Source organism: Hippopotamus amphibius, chromosome 8 (genome assembly GCF_030028045.1).
Source record: "Hippopotamus amphibius kiboko isolate mHipAmp2 chromosome 8, mHipAmp2.hap2, whole genome shotgun sequence".
Lineage (NCBI taxonomy): Eukaryota > Metazoa > Chordata > Mammalia > Artiodactyla > Hippopotamidae > Hippopotamus > Hippopotamus amphibius.
Genome location: NC_080193.1, coordinates 66,188,484 through 66,207,849, shown reverse-complemented (window position 1 = coordinate 66,207,849; position 19,366 = coordinate 66,188,484). Strand labels below are relative to the sequence as shown.

At 39.9% G+C, this 19,366-nt stretch overlaps 1 protein-coding gene across 19 annotated transcripts in view; it reads right to left on the bottom strand.

Moving 5' to 3' along the window:
- LYPD6B (LY6/PLAUR domain containing 6B) overlaps positions 1–19,366 on the bottom strand; it is a 210,070-nt gene that overhangs the window by 114,371 nt on the left and 76,333 nt on the right. For 2 of the 19 annotated variants that reach the window (XM_057744170.1, XM_057744182.1), the window contains exon 2: positions 725–942. The exons of the other annotated variants lie outside the window; for them this stretch is intronic. The gene's annotated coding sequence lies outside the window, so the exon portion shown is untranslated. The remainder of the gene's footprint in view (positions 1–724; positions 943–19,366) is intronic. 19 annotated transcript variants of the gene reach the window in all.

Sequence of the window (19,366 nt, the reverse complement as noted above, 5' to 3'; positions counted from 1 at the left end):
CGTGGTTGCCAAAAATGTTCTCTGAGAGTTTCTCAAAGGGAAGAGAAATCAAGGAGAATGTCTAGTTATGTCCTTGAAATGAAACATTTATACTGGCTATGTTGACTCCCTTTCCAACATCTTAAGTCAAAAGCAGGGGAAAAGGGTATTAAGGCCACTGATTAACAATGATACTGTGCAGTATTCACGAACCTCGTTACACTGACTGCACAGCCCCAGGGGACCAAGAGTACCGAGGCTACTCTGCACTTCCAAATCTCGCTAGCCAAAACATTCACCCTTCCAAACATGGGTCTGTCAACTCCTTAAAGTCTCACTGAGTTTAGCTAAAGAGGAAGCAACCCAGATATCCACAAAAATAAGTGGCCGTGAGTCACTTAGGTCACAGGAGATCTAGAAACCAATAAAAAGAGAATCATAAAATATAACTAAATAATCAGTAAACTGTCTGATCCATAGTTGCTCTTGGTTCTGTCACTACAAGAAAAAAATTTTAAGAATAAGTAAATAAATAAAAGCATCAGTCCACAGGAGCTAAGGGGCTTCGAGCAGGCCATAATTCTGAGTCTCCGTATTCTGCCTTGACGTTTGCTACCAAAGTGTTCTACGAAACTGCCTGCCAAGGAGCAATGAAGCAGAGCCCGAGCAATTCTTTCAACAAGCTACCAAGAGTGGAAGGCTAACTTAATGCGGCAGGGCCAAGTGCATTTAACAAACTGCACACCTGTAAGATGGAAATAAGCTGTCCTCGTCTTCAGCGGTAACTCTCCTCGCTAAGTAGCTCCAGAAGAGTTTTGAAGGCTTTCTCCTCCTCGGTGTGCAGCTGCCAATGAATTCATTTCCATCTGCAGAAAAGAAGAGGCTGCCACGATGTGGGGCTCTGCCCAGCACTCACTGGAGCCACCATGAATTGAGAAACTCAAGCTGCATCTTATCCCTTCCCTGGAGAAAGGACACACAAAAATCATGTCTACTTGTTCTTAACTATGTGCTTTTCCAAGTTCCTTTCCCTTGCCCCAGTGGAGATCAAATCATGGTATGTGGAAGGTGAGTCCATGTCTACATCAACCTTTTGAGTGTAAGTCTGTACCAGGCAGCCTGGACTCCATCTAGAATGTTGCTTTTATTTGCTACACTCAGGGAGTCTGGACCAGCCTGGAAAAGGACAAGACCTCAAAAAGATGAACTCCATTTCAGGCATGGCTCTTCTCTTGATGTAATGAATCAAACTCTTGTCTGTCCTGTTTCATTTGATCCTATGCAGCATAGCTAATGGCCCAGGGTTCCCTTTCTAAAAACGGCTGCCTAACAATATAGAAAGGACCCATGATTCACAGCTTTGTTCAGCCACTTGTGTAGCTTGGGGCATGTCACTTCCTCTCTCAGCCTCGGTCGGCCCATCTACAAAGCACAAAGATGAGACTAAAGTGATACCTGGGAGTGCTGTCGCTCTAGGATTCTCTGGTTCTGTGGATTTTTCTGAGATGTTTCTCTCTTTGAAAGAGTTGTTTTTTATCACCAATTTTTTCTGGCCTGTCATTCTGTTTTTAGCTCTTACTTATACCCAAAGACTTTACTAGTCAGATGTCCTTTGTCTTATACTGGACAATTTTCTGTGTGACTCCTCAAGTCATTTAAGAGACAGACTTAAGACTCAGGAATCTCCAGCTCTCTGCTGTCCTCAGCCGTGACAGCTCTCCCATCCTTGGATCATCAAACGTAAGAAGGAGAGAAGTGGCACTGACCAGCCACACAGCCCACATACACATTCTTTGGGGGCCTGCAGATGGGCCCTTTCTAACCGTTGGCTTGTAAACTATTATGCAGAAGACTGGCAAGCCCTCAAGTGATTAGTGGCCTACATCACCTTCCCACAGTGCTGCTATCTTTCCCCTCTCCTTTCTCTATCTCATACTTTATCAATTTGTCTTATCCCCCCCCCCCCATCTTTTCTCACTTGGCACTGGCAGCATAACTAAGGGAGTTGTTTAGACCCATTGATAACTGATGGGTTAATAAATAAGAAATTGATACTTGCTACATGTAAATCAAAGAAGTTAAAACACTCCCTCACACCAATACACAAAAATAAACTAAAACAGCTTAAAGACATATATAAGACATGACACCATAAAACTCCTAGAAGAGAACACAGGCAAAACATTCTGACGTAAATCGTAGCAAATGTGTTCTTAGGTCAGTCTCCCAAGGCAACAGAAATAAAAGCAAAAATAAACAAATGGGACCTAATCAAACTTACAAGCATTTGCACAACAAAGGAAATCAACAAAACAAAAAGATGACCTACGGACAAGGAGAAAATATTTGCAAATTATGCAACTGACAAAGGCTTAATTTCCAAAATATACAAATAGCTCATACAGCTCAATAACAAAAAACCCAAACAACCCAATCAAAAAATGGGCAGAAGACTTAGACATTTCTCTAAAGAAGACATACAGATATGGCCACCAACATGAAAAGATGCTCAACTTTGCTACTTATTAGAGAAATGCAAATCAAAACCACAATGAGGTATCACCTCACACCAGTCAGAATGGCCATCATAAAGAGTCGACAAATAATAAATGCTGGAGAGGGTGTGGAGAAAAGGGAAGCCTCATACACCATTGCTGGGAATGTAAATTGGTGTAGCCACTATGGGGAACAGTATGAGGGTTTTCAAAAAAAACTAAAAATAGAGTTGCCATATGATCCAGCAATCCCACTTCTGGGCATACATCCAGGGAAAATTCTAATTCAAAAAGATACATGCACTCTAATGTTCATAGCAGCACTATTTACAACAGTCCAAACAGGAAAGCAACATAAATATCCATCAACAGATGAATGGATGAAGAATGTATGTGTTTGTGTATATATATATATATGTACATACACTTATATACACACAATGGAATATTACTCAGCCCTAAAAAAGAATGAAATAATGCCATTTGCAGCAACATGGAGAGATGTAGAGATTATTACACTAAGTAAGAAACAGAAAGACAAATATCATATGATATCACTTATATGTTTAATCTGAAATATGGTACAAACAAACTTATTTGCAAAACAGAAACAGACCCATAGACATAGAAAACAAGCTATGTTTACCAAAGGGAAAAAGGTGGGGGTGATAAATTAGGAGTTTGGGGTTAGCCAATACAAACTACTACATATAAAATAAACAACAATGACCTACTGTATAGCACAGGAACTATATTCAATATCCTGTAATAAACCATAATGGAAAAGTATATGAAAAAGAATATATATGTATATATACATACACACACATAAAAGTCACTTTGCTGTACACCAGAATCTAACACATTATAAATAAACTATGCTTCAATTTTTAAAAAAAAGTAATTGCTGCTTATCTTCAGTGAACAGAAGCACAAGATTAGGACTGAGAGCTCTTTGAAGCACATTCCTGTTGACAACATTAAGGAAGCTATAACATAAAAGCACGTGAGATGAAATGAATTCAGGATCACCAATTAAAATCAACAACTACCTCTATGTTGAAACATTACAAGATACAGCTTACTATCAACAGTTCTTTCAAAAAAAGTCGGTATGATTAGCGGAAGATACGGAAACCACCATATTTAACCCACGTGCAAGCAGCATAATCCCTGAGATTAATGAAACTCCAGATCACAACTGTTTAATATGGTTTTTGCTAAGCATGAGTAGCTCGTGCGGTGAGGATTTGTAGTTCAATCAAAATATCTTCTCTACATCCACTTGTGAACATAATACTCACAACATCCATGTGATTAACAAAAGCAGCCTAGTCCAGGAGGGTTGCCAAAGACAGGCAGAAGTGTGGCATATCTAAACAAATGAACATGGAAAGGTATCATTATGGCTGATGTTGTAGACATTCGGGATAAAAGGCTTTTAAAGTAAGTAGGAGGTTTTTGGCAGGGGACAAATCTTAAAGAGGTCCTGAGGCTCAATAACCTTTCCCAGCCACAAACCAGGTGCAAGAAAGACCCAGACTTCATACCGTGTCCTCTTGTCCCCAGGTAGAAAATTCCAGGGAATGTAGATGGAGTAGATACAAGTTTTCAGCGGGGGTAGGAACGGGGAAGAACACAGGCAATGCTCCTCTCCCCAGTCACAGAGGATTACTTAATCCAGCCCTGCTATAACTCAGTGGCACCAGGCCGCCCACCCTTTTTCACAGGTGGAAACCTTTGGTTTTTGAGCAAGCACCTTGAACTTTACCTCCAGGTGTAAAACGGAACTTGCCAGGTACCTAAGATGGGTGACTAACTTTCATCCCTCCCTGATCAATCACTCGCGGATATTTGCCTAAATAAAGACTCATTATGGCTACAGGACACAAGCCAAACCACTCTGGTGTCCAAATTACAACAGTTGGCTTTTCCTCCTTCTCCTCTCCTTAAAAAAGTATTTAAAGGTTTTCTTTTCCCCCTAGAACAATACAAAGGCAATACATCAGGAAATTTGCCATTTTAGAAGAAGGGTCTGGAGGACAGATCAGAGTGGCACAAGCTAAGTCTTTAGCAGGAGTCTCACAGGTGAAGCAAAGTTCCTGGCTGTGTCCTAGGTAAACTCAAAGCAGAGAAAGGCAAGGCTTGTCTTAAAATGCGGAGGGAGAAGAGTTGCCAGGCGTGGTCCTGGTCCAATAGGCCTTTCAAAGGAATACAGAGAAGAGGGGGATGCGTTGACTATAGTTGTGTGCAAGGCCCACAGCACCCAGGCTCCTGGACCAAAGGTGAGGGCTTGGGATGGAACAGAAGCAGAAGTCCAGGGGAGTAAAAAACAGACCAGAACAAAAAGCCACTTTGTTCACAAAAGGAAAAACCATGTCAAGAAGGACTGGGACCATGGCAAACGAAAGAGCAAGACAGTGTTGCTATTCAGCACGCAAGCCCTCCAAGTTGGGTACCTGTCTGAATGCTTTTTCTTCCTCCTTCCCAGATACCCTAACCCTGCCGGTAGGTCCCGAGCTGACATCCGTTCAACAGTCAATATTTATAGAGCTCCTACCTTGCACTAGGAATTGAGTTAGAAATGAAGGATGCAGAGAAGTATTCTACAGGTTCCCTGCTCTGGAGATGCAAACTCTCACCAAAAAAGCTGGATGAAGTCTACCGTGAGTCTCACCTATTTAATCATGAGCACCACCAGACGCAGAGGCTGCCAGCATCACAGGGAAAGCCTTGTAACTCTATAAAGCACTTCCTACTCCCCATTCCTCCTTCAAAAGGTAATTTCCCCCATCCAGTGGATGTACAGGCTCTCACACAATTGGAGCTTCATTCCCTTGACTGAAAGATTATCTCCAGTTAAAAGCCAGGAGGAGGAAACCCATGGAAGTTATTAGTGATTTATAGCTCTGTATGAAGGAGTTAACTGCATCCATCCCACAGAGAACACTTCAGATAGAGAGTTTGAGGGCTGCTTCCCTGAAGAAGTACAAAGTAAGCGTATATGCAGAGAACAGCCCAGGCCTGGCACTTGTCCTAATTCCTTCAGGCCACATTCCCATAAAACATCCTGCTTGCTATCTTTTATATATTCTCAAGCTCAGAAAATCATTCATGCTCTAAGTAATTCCACATGCTGTCACTCTTAGATTTTCTCTTTTCTCATTAGTGTCTTAGAAGTCTAGAGGAAATGGCTTTTTCAAGAACCTTCCTAAACATATGGATTTTGCTCCTTCTTGTCTTGCATGTCCCCAGCAGAGAACCAGCAGAGGCTTCCATGTGTTTGAAGGGTATGTGCTGAGTTTCAGGAAGCATGCAGTAGACCCCAAAATCCCACACGTCCTTTGCTATTCACTCACTCAGCATTAGAAGCAGGGTCTGAAGGACAGATCAGAGTGGCATGCAGGCTTCAGTAGTTGGGTTCAGGCAGGTGGCCTATGTAATTCTCATCAGATATTCTTCTGGTATACGATCAAGGGGATTAGAAAACCAGGCAACATTAAGGGCTTCCCAGGTGGTGCAGTGATTAAGAATCCTGCCAATGCAGGAGACACAGGTTCGAGCCCTGGGCCAGGAAGATCCCATATGCAGTGCAACAACTAAGCCCTTGCGCCACAACTACTGAGTCTGTGCTCTAGAGCCCGTGAGCCACAACTGTTTAGCCCATGCACTGCAACTACAGAAGCCTGAGCACCTAGAGCCTGTGCTCCGCAACAAGAGAAGCCACCGCAATAAGAAGCCCATGCACTGCAATGAAGAGTAGCCCCCGCTCTCTGCAACTACAGAAAGCCCATGTGAAGCAACAAAGACCCAACGCAGCCAATAAATAAAAAACAAAATAAGTAAATTTTAAGAAAAATAAAATAAAATAAGAAAGAAAACTAGGCAACATTAAAAGGCAAGCCATCTCGGGACTTCCCTGGTGGTGCAGTGGTTAAGACTCCATGCTCCCAATGCAGGGCGCCCAGGTTTGATCCCTGGTCAGGGAATTAGAGCCCACATGCATGCTGCAACTAAAAAAGCCTGCATGGTGCAACTAAGACCCAGAACAGCCAAATAAACAAATATTTTTAAAAATAAATAAAGTCAAGCCATCTCAAGAGAAAATAAAAGGCAAGTGATGTGTTCTTCACTGGTATGTCCACACCATCTGAGCAACAAACAGATCCTTAACTTTCTACAACACATCCTATTGTTATTTTATTAGTACAAATGGCTCTGTATTTGAAATTCTGACTTATTTTTAAAAGAGAATATTTAGGAAATGTTTCACATGCAAAGACCCTCTTACCACTGTTCACTGGAAACACTAATTATCTTACACATTTCTTTCAAAGTTCTCCATCCAGATGACGCAAGAAACTAAAGAATGCCTTGATTAACACCAAACAGATCCATTTCTACCTCCACTCTCCATCCTGGGAGACTCATGTAATTACAGCAGCTACTCAGCAATAATAGGAAGGGAGTCGCAGTACCAATGATGAGAACCAGGATAAGGAATCAGTTTTCAGAAAATATCCCTAAAGTCCATGATTTGGATCTATAAGGTGAACCAAACAACTCGCTCTGCTAATTAAGACTCCCCTTTCAGGAGATTTCAAATGCTATCTAAAGGTACATCCCTAAATGTCATACCTATCCAGATCTCTGTTATCTGGAAAATGCAATTCAGTTTCAGAAAAGTTTATCACATGGTAAGTGCAGTCAGGTATAAAAAGAAAAATAGGCTGCCTGGGAGATCAAGATGGTAGAACAGAAGGACATGGAGCTCACCTCTTCTCACAAATACTCAAAAATACATCTACATCTTGAACAATTCTTACAGAGTACCTATACTGAATGCTGGCATAAGATCTCATACAACCAAAGCTGCAAGAAAGATCACTATGTAACTGGGTAGAATGAAAGGGGATAAAAAGGAGAAATTAGGACAGGACCTGCACCTCTGGGAAGGAGCTGTGTGAAAAAAAAAAAGAGGTTCCCTCACACTGGGGACCCCTTCACCATCTGGGAAATCAGCTGGGACAGATACTGAGCTTCAGAGGCTTGGAGGAGAGTGCACCAGCTGGCTTGTGGCAGGCAGAACAGAGAGAGACCAGCACAGATGACGGTCCTGGCTACCTTGCTGCACTTATCAGCTGAGACATACACCTTCTGGTACACCTGGTAGCTGGAGGCTGAAGCTCAGGCTTCAGCGGACAGACCGGGGAAAAGGACTCAGTTTGGCTGCATGGAGACAGCCCAAAGGGCCTGGAATGTAGTCTGGGCTGCACCTGGGGGTGGGCCCTGGACCATAGGAGCCTCACTGTCAATGCACATATGAAGGGAAGGGCACTGCCCCACCATAGCAGCTTCATTCTGTGTGTGCTCACACAAGGCATGGCTCTGCCTGTACAAGCTCTGGGAGCACTCCAACACTGACAGGTTGACCACATGCAGAGGTGGGTATGAAATCTGAGCCGATTTCCAGCAGTTGCACGACGATGACGTCTGCAGATTTATGTCACTGGCAGCTTTGTGAGTGCAGAAGCTGCTGGGTATCTGAGTGGATTATTGGCCCTCTTGTAGCTGGGGCAGGTCCAGCAACAGCAGCAGCAGGCTTTGTGGGTACATGCATGCAGAGGCGGGGCTGGAGTCTGAACTGACTCCCAGCACTTGCACAGCGGGTCCGGGTGGTGACTATGGTGGGTTCAGGTGCTGGACTTTGGTGGATTTGTGCCCATGGCTTTGTGAGCATGGTGTCTGAGGGACATCAGGCCGACTGCCACCATTCTGATGGTTGAGGCAGGGTGGAGGCAGTGCCAACCACAGTGCACTTTGTGAGTGTGCACAACAGGTGACAGGCAACACCACAGAGTGCTCATAGCTTGGTACCAGACCCGGGGGCTTCTACTCCAAAAACTGGGGAGCAGACCCTCCCCCCAACGGGGCAGTGACAGCCACAGAAGAAAGTGGAGGTCCTGCTCAACATCCTGTGCAGGCTCTGGTCACCAAACAGCAATCACACCCCCTATCAAGGGGATAATAGCCAGCACACACTAAGGAAAGAGGTGGCACACATCCATACCAAAAACAGCCCATGCACCAAAAATACTGGACTCAAGCAAGTAACACAGTCACGTTCTCACATAAAAACAGCTCTTCAAACCCAAAGTAGATAACTGTTTCTTCTAAGTTCATAGAATCAGAGACATACAAAAAAAAAAGAAAAACAAAAAATGAAAAAGGAACCACTCCCAATTCAAAGAACAAGGGAATTCCCCAAAAGAATAAACAATGAAACAGACCTCTCCACTCTACTGGACCTCAAATTCAAAAAGGAGGTAATAAAAATACTGAAAAAATTAAGAAATGCTATCAACCGAAATGCAGATCACTGTAACAAGGAATTAGAAACTGTAAAGAGGAGCCAACCAAAATTAGACAATTCAATTGATGAGATGAAAATCAAGCTAAAGGCAATAAAAAGCCAACTTAATACTGCAGAAGAATGAATAAGTGATCTGGAAGATAGAATAATGGAAATCACCCAATCAGAATAGCAGACAGAAAGACAAATTAAAAAAACAAAAGAAAGAAAGAAAGAAAGAAAGAAAGCAAGCAATATATCAGAACTCTGGGATAATATAAAGTATTCTGGTCTATGCATAATAGGGATCCCACAAGGAGAAGAAAGAGAAAAGGGGATCAAAAATGTATCTGAAGAAGTTACGGCTGAAAACTTCTCAAACCTAAAGAAGAAAACAGATATCCAGGTACAGGAAGCATAGAGGGTCCCAAACAAGATTAACCCAAACAGACCCACACCAAAACATATTATAACTAAATGGCAAAAGTTAAAAATAAAGAGAGGATTTTAAAGGCAGCAAGAAAAAAAAAATACTTGCAAGTGAACCCCCAAAAGCTATCAGATGATTTCTCTACAGAAACACTGCAGGCCAGAAGAGAGTGGCAAGATATATTCAAAGTCCTGAAAAGGGAAAAACCTACAACATAGGATACTCTACCCTCCAAGATTATCATCTAAAATAGAAGAAGAGACAAAGAATTTCTCAAACAAGCAAAAACTAAAAGAATAGAGCAATAGTAAACCTATCCTGGAAATATTGAAATATCTTCCCTAAATAGAAAAGCAAGAATCTATAGGAAAGAGAAAATCACAAAAGGAAAAGCAAAAATATGAAAGAATTGTAGATCACTTCAATAAACCAGTAGATTTTTTTTTATAAAAAGTCTATAAATATGACTACAACTACAATTAACAGCAAAAGAATAAAGATGTAAAACATGACACCAAAATCACAAAATGTGGGGCAAGGGAGTAAAGACTACAAGGATGGTTCAACATACTCAAATCAAAATGGCCATACTACTCAAAGCATCTACAGATTTAATGGGATCCCTATCAAATCACCCATGACATTTTTCACAGAATTAGAACAAATAATCTTAAATTTTATATGGAACCACAAAAGGCCCAGAATTGCCCAAGCAATCCTGAGGAAAAAGAACAAAGCTGGAGGCATAACCTTCCCTGACCTCAGACAGTACTACAAAGCTACAGTAATCAAAACAATGTGATATTGGCACAAATGCAGACATATGGATCGATGGAACAGAATTGAGAGCCCAGAAATATATCCACACTCATACAGTCAATTAATCTTCAACAAAGCAGGCAAGAATATACAATGAAGAAAAAAGAGTCCCTTCAGCAAGTGGTGTTGGGAAAGCTGGAGAGCCACATGTAAATCAATGAAGTTAAAACACTCCCTCATACCATACACAAAAATAAACTCAAAATGGCTTACAGACTTAAGTATAAGAAATGATGCCATAAGACTCCTAGAAGACAATATAGGCAAGACATTCTCTGACATAAATCACAGCAATATTTTCTTAGGTCTGTCTCCCAAGGCAAAAGAAATAAATACAAACATAAACAAATGGGACCTAAACAAACTTATAAGCTTTGCAGTGCAAAGGAAACCATAAAGAAAATGAAAAGACAACCTATGGAATGGGAGAAAATATTTGCAAATGACGTGACCAACAAGGGATTAGTTTCCAAAATATACAAAGAGCTCATACAACTCATTAATGAAAAAACAACTCAATCAAAAAGTGGACAAAAGACCTAAATAAACATTGCTCCAAAGACATACAGATGGCCAATAGGCACATAAAAAGATGCTCAACATCGCTAGTAATTAGAGAAATTCAAATTAGAACCACAATGAGGTTTTACCTCACACCAGTCAGAATGGCCATCATCAAAGAGTCTACAAATAATAAATGTTGGAGAGGGTGTGGAGAAAAGGGAACCCTCCTACACTGTTGGTGGAAATGTAAGTTGGTGCAGCCACTGTTGAAAATGGTATGGAGGTTACTCAGAAAACTAAAAATAGAACTACCATATGATCCAGAAATCCCACTCCTGGGCAAATAACCAGACAAAACTGTAATTCAAAAAGATACATGCCCCACTATGTTCATAGCAGCACGATTTACAATAGCCAAGACACGGAAACAACCTAAATGTCCTCTGACAGATGAATGGACAAAGAAGATGTAGTACATATATACAATGCAATGCTATTCAGCCATTAAAAAGAATGAAATAATGCCATTTGCAGCAACATGGATGCAACTAAAGAGTTGTCATACTAAGTGAAGTAAGTCAGAAAGAAAAAGACATTCCATATGATATCACTTATATGTAGAATCTAAAATATGGCACTAATGAACCTATCTACAAAACAGAAACAGACTCACGGACACAGAGAATAGACTCGTGGTTGTCAAGGGTGGAGGATGGACTGGGAGTTTGGGGTTAGTAGACGCAAACTATTACATTAGAATGGATAAACAACAAGGCCCTACTGTATAGCACAAGGAACTATATCCAATCTCCTGGGATAAAGCAAAATGGAAAAGAATATTAAAAAAGAATGTATATATGTGTATAACTGAGTCACTTTGCTATACAGCAGAAATTAGCACAACATTGTAAATCAACTATACTTCAATTTTAAAAAAAAGTCTGCAAATAATAAATCCTGGAGAGGGAGTGGGAAAAAAGGAACCTTTCTCCACTGTTGGTGGGAATGTAAATTAGTGCAGCCACTATAGAGAATAGCATGCAGGTTCCTTAAAAAGCTAAAAATAGAATTATCCTATGACCCAGTAATTCCACTCCTGGGCATATATCCAGAGAAAACTAATTCGAAAAGATACACGTGTCCCAATGTTCATAGCAGCACTATTTACAATCGCCCAGGATTGGAAGCAACCTAAATGTCCATCGACAGATGAATGGATAAAGAAGATGTGATATATATGTATATACAATGGAATATTACTCAGCCATAAAAAAAGATGAAATAATGTCATTTGCAGCAACATGGATGGATCTAGAGATCATATTAACTGAAGTCAGACAAAGAAAGACAAATATCATAAGATATCACTTATATGTGGAATCTAACAAAACAATACAAATGAACTCATTTACAAAACAGAAACAGACTCACAGATACAGAAAACAAACCTGTGATTACCAAAAAGGAAAGAAGGGGGAGGGATAAATTAGGAGCTTGGGATCAATTAGGAGCTTGTAGGACATACAAGGTCCTACTGCATAGCACAGGGAACTATACTCAATATCTTATAACTATCTATAATAGAAAAGAATCTGAAATATATATATATATATATATATATATATATACCTGAAATATATATACATTTATCCATATCTGTATCTGTATCTATATTTATATATCTATACCTGAATCATTTTGCTGTACACCATAAGCTAACACAACATTGTAAACCAACTATACATCAATAAAAAATAAAATTTTAAAAAGAAAAGAAAAATAAGATACAAACCTCATTTGCAAGAAGCCAATGATGGCAGTATCATATTCAAGTGGAAAGAGCCACTTGGAAAATGAGTTATGTCTTTTCCTTTTAAATAAACAAATCAGTTGAATGCATATGTTAGATGAACATATATCTGTTAAAAGAATTAAATACCCAAATATGAGGTCCTATTTTTTCCTTAAAAAAATAGTCACTTGCCTATGCAGTATTTTGAAGACACACCCCTGACCGATGACCTCAGGGTAATCAGTATAGTAAAAAGGATCATAAGTTAGTGTGTGAAACACTAGATGATTTAGGGCACCATTATACCTCACAAGCCAAAAGTAATGCCAGGGCTCAGCCTACACCTAGGCACACGTTAGCTGTAACTAAAAGGAGACAAGGAACGGGGCATCCTCTGAAGAGTGGACAAATTTCCTACTTTTAGCCCATATTCTGGGAGGCCTTCCTGCTACAATATAACAAGATCCTGGATAAATGGAAAAAGCAAACTTTATAATGCATTTCTGACCATCAAAAAAAGTAGAGAAAATATTCCAAAGGAGTGAAAAGAAAAGCACGAGAGGGAGGAAGAGGGAAGAAATTTAAGATAAGTTCAAAACATAAGTGGCAAGCACATCCACCAGTTAAGGTTGCTCCAGGAGTAGATGCTGCTCAGACTCTGGCATCAGAGACTGAACTCTGGGTCCCTCATGTGATGGGACAGCTGAACCTGAGGCTTGTGCATTAAGCTGGGACCCTTGAAGGTCGCTAATGCAGTCCCAGGTCAGTGCTGTCCCCAAGTTCCAGGATACAAGATATGCACATCTTCTCTGGAGGAAAGCTCTCAATTTAAGCCCTTAATACTACTGTAAATTAAACTTAATCAAATATAGGCTCTCAAAAAAATTCCTCAAAATACAAGGCAAAACACAGTGCAATATAAATGAGAGTTGCCAGAAACAAATGACAGAATTACACTATTACCAAATATTTAGCATTCTTAGATACAGTATAATTCTATATATAAAATATTTCCTGTAATAAGATATGGAGTAAAAAAAATATTCCACATCTAGATAACTGAAGTAATACTGCAGAATGCCAAAGACAATAATAATAATATAAAAAACAGCCGCAAAAAAAAAATCAATAATTAGACTCAAAACATACCTCTCAACTGTGACAACTGAAGTCAGATGACAGAAGTTATCTTACAAGTGCTAGGAGAAAATAACTAGAAGACCCAGTGAAGCTATTTTTTAAGAATAAGAATGAAATAAACACATTTTCTTGTAAACAGAAACTGAGAGACTTTACTATCAACATAACTTCACTAAAGAAATGGCTAAAGGAGGTACTTTAGGAAAGAAGAAAATGAACCCAGAGGAATAGCTGAAATGCAAGAAATGGTGAGCAGAAAAGTTGGTAAATGTGTAGGTAATTTTATTCAGGTATTTTTAACTGTCTCTGTAAAACAACAATAAAACTAAAGTATACCTTGTGGTGGTAAAGGAAGTCAGAACTAAAATATTAGACAATAGCATATAATTCGTAAGAGGTTAAAAACAACTACCACATGATTTAGCAATTCCACTTCTGGGTAGTATTTATCTGAAGAAAATCCTTTCCGCTTCTGGGTAGTATTTATTCAAAGAAAATGAAAACACTAATTTGAAAAAATATATGCACCCCTATGTTCCTTGCAGCATTATTTACAATAGCCAAGACGAAGCAATCTAAGTGTTCATCAATGGACAAATGAAAAAAGAATTTGTGGGGGGATGTGTGTGTGTGTGTGTGTATCGTATATACATGGAATATTATTCAGCCATAAAAAAGAAGGAAATCCTGCTACATGCGTGTGTGTGCACGCACGCACATGTGGAAGGTGGGATGGGAAACCAAACTCACAGATACAGAGAAGAGGCTGATGGTTACCAGAGGCGGCGGGGTGAAGGGGTAGTGGAACTGGATGAAGGTGGTTAAAAGGTACAAACTTCTGGTTATAAAACAAATAAGTCCTGGGAATGTAATGTACAGCATGGTGACTACAGTCAACAGTACCATATTGCATATCTGTGAGTTGCGATGAGACCTTAAAAGCTCTCATCACAAGGAGAAGAAAAAAACTATGCATGGGGACAGATGTTAACTAGACTTACTGCGATGATCATTTTACAACATACACAAATATCCAATCATTATGTTGTACACCTGAAACTAATATAGTGTTATATGCCAATTATACCTTAAAAAAAAAAAGAGCGAGAAAGAGGCTGTTGAGTTACAATACTCCAAGGTACTGTGTTGTTTGCAGGAGGGGTTATGATACTGATTGATTACATCCATTCTCAATGGGGGAAATGGCGGCATGGCCCTAATCCACCTGAACTGCACCAGGACTCACCACTTTCCCTCCCACCCCAGACCTGCACTCCCTGGTTGTAATCCAGGCTGGAAGGGGGCGTGGGTGAGGCCAGCAGATTTGATGCACTTCCTGAGAGAATGTGATAATGAGTGGGTTCCCTGAGAGAGCAAGAAGAGCCCTGAGCAAAGAAAAGGGCTGGAGGAGAAGGAAAGCCAGAGTTTTGACAGCCAAACTCTGTGTCTAGAAAGTAATCTACTTATCCTAACTTGCAGGCTGGGTGTGGCTATGTTTGTGGAAGGCTTTGTTGGGGCTAGGCATCGTCTGACTTCAGCAAACAAGCTTGGAGATCAGCGATTTGTAAAGTCACTGCATGGACTGGTAGGTGAGGATGTGTTCAAGTTTCTGGGTTTTGCCAATCAAGAGGTATAGGGTGGCCGAGAAGAGATGATATGAAGACTTTATGTTTAGCTGGCAAAGCCCAATTCCCTCCTGGAATGTTTCTGTTAAATGCAGTCTGACCTCATCAACCACCCCATCAATTTTCCTCATGAGAAAATAAAAACCATAGCCAAGACCTTCCTTCCTTTAAAAAAAAAAAAAAAGGATAAAAAAATTTAAAAATTTTTTTTAAAAAGACCTTCCTGCTTCAAAGGCTTCCTTGCAACTTGGTTACTGAGTTCAGGTCTTCTTCAGTATGAGGGCTGGCCTCCAGGAAAATGACCCTAAGAAGTTTCCTATCGTCATTTCTTCATCACTTTTCATGATAACTTGGGCAATGGGGTTTGAATGGGGAGAAGGAGGTGGGGGGAGAAGGAGGCAGGAGGAGAGTCGGGGAGGAGCAGTACCATAAGTGGAACCCTAACTTGTGGAATGCAGGTTCCCTTTTACATAATCCTAAAGCAAGCAGTAGAAAGAGCAATAAACACGGAAGAAACTGCAGCACTCATTTCAATGCCAATTCCAAATTATTTATGAACTATCTATTATTCAGATTATCTCTCCCTCTGATGAACTCCATTAGAAGAATTAGTGAGTGGTGACAACAGTTTTTAATTGTCTTGTTAACACAACTTCAGAAGCATGAGCAGTGATTCTACTCCCGACAGTTGCTAAGGACAAAAGGTGTTGCCAAGCTGAGACTAGTGGGCTACTCCAGCATACACACCTGCTCACAGTATCAAGTGATCCCTCAGTTACATAATGTGTTTTATAACTCCTGCTTAAAGGACAGACCCATGCACTTCATACCAAACACACCGTTTCCTGATTTTTCCACTTGCATGTAGTTGCCTTGAGTGTAGATATAAATTATCTGCTATGTGCACAGAGAAGACAATGCCCAGTGAAAATATTTTCACTGATAATTACAAGGTATTTCTCCCAGCCCCAAAGAGGACTATATGTTGGCATCCCCCAAGATGTGCTGCATTCAAACCCCACATTATTGAAGGGGCAACACAGTGAGGAATTAGAGACATTCTTTAATATTTTCAAAGAATAAAATTAATACTTTAGAAAATCAGTCAGCAAATATTTACAAGATTTCACAATGCTACTTGCTTACAGCAGAAACATGAAGAACTGCCCTTTTATCTTTTTTTTAAGAAAAATGTTTCCTCAAATCCCCCTAGTGTTAACTATTGTTTTTAATGTGTTTTTTAGTAAACAACCAACATAAAACCAGGTACAAAATCCTTAGATGTGTCACTTTTAACCTATACAAACCAAAACACATGTATCAATAAATACAACCCAAACTATAAAACCGATAGCACCCAAGCACTATCTACAATAGCCAAGACATGGAAGCTACCTAAATGCCCATCAACAGATGAATGGAGAAAGACATGACATATATATTGGAATATTACTCAGCCATGAAAAGAATGAAATAATGCCATTTGTAGCATTTGGACCTAGAGATTATCATATTAAGTGAAGCAAGTCAGACAAAGACAAATAAATGATATCACTTATATGTGGAATCTAAAAAAAATGATATAAATGAACTTATTTATGAAACAGAAACAGACTCACAGACATGGAAAACAAACTTATGGTTACCAAAGGGGAAAGGGGGGTGGGTAGGGATAAATTAGGAGCTGGGATTAGCAGATACACACTACTATATATAAAACAGACAAACAACAAAGACCTACTGTAAAGCACAGGGAACTATATTCAGTACCTTGTAATAAACTATAATAGAAAAGAATATGAAAAAGAATAATATATATCCAAATTACTTTGCTGTACATCAGAAAGTAACATAACATTGTAAATCAACCACACTTCAATAAAAATTAAATAAATAAAACCAATAGCAGCCAAATAACATAAATAAAACATGCTACATGATGTTCTGCTGAAACCACATTGCTGCCCAAATGAAGACTTATATGGTACTGGCCACTGATTGCTGTGGCGCGGGCCCCTTTTGAGCTCAGCAAGCATTTACTTCCACTCTCAATGTAAGGATTGGATTCTCCCACCACTTTCCCTACTGGAACTACTGTGAACCCTTTCTTCATCAGCCTGCTCTGACAGCATTTGGTCTTTAAATGTAAATAGTGCTTCAGCATCAAATTAGTTCTACTCTGATTTTTCTTAAGAACCCTCTATGTTTAATCTGGCTTGACTTGACGCTAATTTGAACACAAACCACAAACCTAAATGCAGGTACAGACACAAATCATGTCACAGTGCTCAGCTATAAGACAGTTATCCAAAGATTCAGAATATGTCTAGATTAAATTTTCATTGCCATCCAAATGAAAGCAATATTTTAAAATTCTTATAGAAGAATCACAAACTCCTGAGGTCCACAAATGCTCAGACTCACCTCCCAATGTGAGAAACTGCCCTGTGCAATGCTGTCTGTGACCAGGTTCTTACAAATAATCTGCCCTTAATGTGTCCTTGAAACTAAGAACATACTTGGATCAAAACCTTGAGGGGTGAGGTTAGGAGCTGGAGGAGATGTGGAACAGCTAGACTACAGGATAAAATCAGAACTGACATAAGATAACTACGAGACTGCCAAGAAGCAAACACAGAGCCCAGCACACACGTGACTTGTTCTCGCCTGTGCTGAGTGCCCTTTCTGAGTCCCCTGCTCTCTCGCTGTAACTTAGTTTTCATAATAAAGGAAATGCGATATTTAAGGGCTTTCTCAGACTATAGTTTAGAGAGATATGAAATATAATCTGAACTTGAGGTTCTACAACACAGGCCCTGTACTGCCATTGAAACAAACTTTCCATCATGTATTAATTTTTAGTCATTTGCACTTTCACCTCCACCAGCCTGAGATCCATTGTCTACACTGCTATGTGGCCTGGAGGGTGACCCCTGTAGACTGCATGACCCAGCTTCCTGTGCCACCTCTTCTGGTTGGGTTTGGCCAATTGAGGCCCTGGTAGGAGATTGGACAAGGGAGGAAAGGGAAGTTGGGGTGTTTCCTTCCACTCCCCACATGCTTCAGCTCATCACCACTGGTGGAAGCTGCATCCCTCCACAGCCCCAGCAGGCATTTGCTTCCCTCACTGCAGCTCTAAGTGCTCACAAAACACTTCCTTCTCTTGTCCCTTCGGTCCACCGCTGGCCATGGCTTCCAACTGGCGTAGTTCCTTGTTTGTTCTCTCACCTCACACACACTTCTATGAGCAGCCCTTCACTTAATTCTCTTCATTCAAATGAATGAGGTGAATTCTGTGTGTCCTGCCAGGACCATTACTGATACAATCATTAAATTTTGTCAGACAAATCAGTACTATACAAACTCCTAGATGGATATTAGACTCTCAAAAATTAACAATATAAAAAAATCACACCATCTATTAGAGAAGCACTCACCATCTATCAGGAAGATAATCACATAAACAGTACCACTGGCTTTGACCTTCTAAGTCCATTGTGAAATTTTTAGCTTAAGAAAAACAATAATTTAGGGTGAAAAAAGCTATATTCATGACAAAGTTGATTACATTGTCATCTATAGCAGAGGAAATTTTGGAAACAACCCTAGATGTCTAACAGTAATGGAATAGTTAAATTATGACATATGAACATGATGGTTTTATAACGTTACCATGAAATATTATTATAGTTAAGATTTTGTGGTAGCAAATAATAATAAATAAAACAGATTTGAACATATTTTGAACATATGTTAGAATTTTAATTATGTAAGAACAAATATGCATGCACCTCAATGTTAGATAAAAATTTCACAAAACTATATCCCATGTTGGAGGACTCAAGTTCTAATTACTATATATTTCTTCTCTGAAACATCCTTAAAAATAAAACAAAAGAAATAAGACAAAGGGCATAATATTCAGAGACGCATGGCTACAGCCAGTGACAGGAGAGGCACACTCTGGGAGATTAGGGCTCTTCCAGACTATATCCTGCCCTCCAATCAACAAGCAGCCTTAAGCACAACATTTAACTTCAGTCTCCATTTTTTCCCTCTGCAGTAGAACTGACTACTGACCCACTCACAAGAATGTAAAGTTAATGAAACCTAATGGGACTGAAAAATATTTTTTGCTTTCCTATACCTGCCTCCCTGTACATAGTGACTGTATATGCTGACTCTAGCTGGGACAATTTAAAATGAAGGCATTTTCTCAGACAAATCTTG